We start from the raw sequence: 2,680 nt of genomic DNA on the forward strand, positions 1-2,680 counted from the left end.
CACATCAATAACATAACACTCATCTTCATCTATGGGATGTCGACTTGCATTGAAAACATTGAGTTTGACCATCATGTTGCCAAAAGAAAGATCCATGATTCCGGACCTACAATTGATAGTGGCATTGGCGGTGGCAAGGAATGGTCTTCCCAAGATGATTAGGATTTGAGTAGTGGAATTAGCAACCGGTTCAGTGTCTAACACTACAAAATCAACCGGAAAGTATAATTTATCTACTTTGACAAGGATGTCCTCAACCATACCCCTAGGTGTTTTGACGAATCTATCGGCCATTTGAAGCACCACCAAGGTTGGTTTTAACTCATTTAACCCCAATTGGATAGACACAGAATAAGGAATCAGGTTAACACTTGAAGCTAAGTCAAGAAGAGCTCTCCGGATCTCGTGATTTCCAATTACACATGAAATGGTTGGAGCACCGGGGTCTTTGCATTTGAGTGGAGTATTTTGTTAAAGAATGGAGCTCACTTGCTCCGTGATGAACACTTTCTTAGGACCTTGTCCTTTGTTCCTCCTCTTTTGTGTGCAAAGATCTTTCAAGAATTTGGCATAAGGCGGAATTTGCTTAATTGCATCTAAGAGGGGAAGATTTATGTTCACTTGCTTGAAAACATCCATCATGTCAAGTATTTTCCCATCTTGCCTCTCTTGAGGTGAGGTTTCTCTCAAAGCATAAGGGAAAGGAGCTTTTGGCTCATGATATTTTGGCACTTGAGAAGATGATGAAGATTGAGTATTCCAATTTGGAACATTCTCATCCAAAGAGATAGGTATGGAATTGGAATTTTGATGAGTGACAACATTTGGTTGCACCGATTCACTATCCTCCTTTGGCAACTCAACCTTATTGTCAACTTGCTTACCACTTCTCAAAGTAGTGATTGCTTGTGTTGAACTTGTGAGGCATTCTCCGATGTAGAGTTTGCCTCCACACAAAATTGAGCTTTTGGGTTCCTCTCGGGTTGACTAGGTAACTTACCCACTTCCCTTGCATTCAATGCATTAGCTATGATCCCGATTTGGGACTCTAGCTTTGATATAGGTTGAGAGTGTGAATGCAACAAATTTGTGTTCTTCTCTAGGCTATCCAAAGCTATTAAAACCTTATCTTCAAATGTAGAATCATTATGAAGTGCATGAGGAGAATGATGCTCCGTTTGGAATTCATATAATTGAGGATGTGAAGAATTATTCATTCTTTGATGATATGAAGGAGTGAACCCTTGAAAACTTTCATTTCTCTTGTGAGGTGGAATGTACTTGTTTTGAAAATTCTGAGCTTGAAAAGAATTTGGATGTTCATTCCACCTTGGAACATAAGCATTGGAATAGGGATGAGCAAATGTAGCATTGACTTGTTCATAATGTTCATTATAAGCATGTCCGTGGGGACAATCAAAAGTAGCGTGCAAAACACTTGAACATGTCATACAAGGCTCATACATTTGAGAGGTATGATGATGAGGATAGGAATTGTTAGCCGGTTTTTGATTTAACAAGAATTGGTCAAAATTTTGAGAAAGAATTTTAATCTCGGCTACAATTCCCATTGAACTCTCTATTTGACAAACTTGAGAATTTTTCTTCTTCTCTTTTCTTTCATGGTCAATTTGAGAAGTATAAAATTTTTGTAAAGAGTTTTCGCTCATCTTCTCAAAGAGTTGCCAAATGTCATCCTCATGTTTCCCAAAATATGATCCTCCACATGATGTATCAACAATGTCTTTATGAATGTCGGATAGGCTCTCATAGAAGGATTGAACCACTTGCCATTTTGGAATGCCATGATGTGGGCATTTCCCTAGCAAGTCATTCAATCTTTCCCAAGCCTCATGTAAGAACTCCCCTTCTTTTTGAGAAAAAGTTCTAATTGAAGTACGCATAGCATTGGTCAAGCTCATGGGATAAAACTTTTTTAAAAATTCATTTTGCATTTGCATCCAAGAAGTTATAGAATTTGCTTCCGAAGTATTGAACCAATGCTTTGCCTTGCTTTTGAGTGTGAAAGGGAAAAGGAGTAGTCTAATCACTTCCTCCGGGACATTCATGTATCTAATGGTGGAACATATTTCAAAGAATTCATTTAGATGCTTATAAGCTCCTCATCATTTAGACCATAGAAAAGTGGACACAATTGAATAGTTTCGGGCTTGATTTCATATTGATTTGTCTCGAAATTAGGCAACATGATACAAGAAGGTGCATGGTATGCATGGAGATCATAATAGTCACGAAGTACCATTGGAGGCATTGGAGCTTGAGCTCCGAGACCGTATTGATCGGGAGGGAGGTTTTGCATGAAATGCGGGTCTAGGTAGCCAAGATTACCCTCTAGGTTTTCCATGTGAATGCCTAGAGTGAATGATCAAGTAAAGACTACAAATCACAACAAAGCAATCAAACAAACACTTCTCCTCCACAACAAGTCAAATATCATCAACTTCCTCCATATACAATAATTCCCATACTCCCATGCTTTCAATGATATGCAATGCCACCACATGGGCCCCCAATTTAACTAAGGAGATTGAGTAAAAAGGTCTCACAATAGTCCTTTAGCACTTCAACTCCAAATTTAAAAGCTTAGCTTAGCAAAAAAAAAAATTTTTTTTTTTTTTTAGCAACTCTTCATTTTAAGCATTTTTCCTTTGCTTTGCTT

The 2,680-nt window shown here is 38.2% G+C and overlaps 1 non-coding gene across 1 annotated transcript; it reads left to right on the forward strand.

Annotated features, from left to right (window-relative positions):
* The first annotated feature begins 1,800 nt into the window (after window positions 1-1,800).
* On the forward strand, window positions 1,801-1,904 carry LOC132275649 (small nucleolar RNA R71). Its single transcript, XR_009470693.1, has one exon. It is a non-coding gene; the product is annotated as a small nucleolar RNA R71 (small nucleolar RNA).
* The last annotated feature ends 776 nt before the right edge of the window (window positions 1,905-2,680 follow it).

The sequence above is a fragment of the Cornus florida genome, unplaced genomic scaffold (genome assembly GCF_030987335.1).
Source record: "Cornus florida cultivar Cherokee Brave unplaced genomic scaffold, ASM3098733v1 CherokeeBrave_3.0.0_Hap2_Chr09, whole genome shotgun sequence".
NCBI lineage: Eukaryota > Viridiplantae > Streptophyta > Magnoliopsida > Cornales > Cornaceae > Cornus > Cornus florida.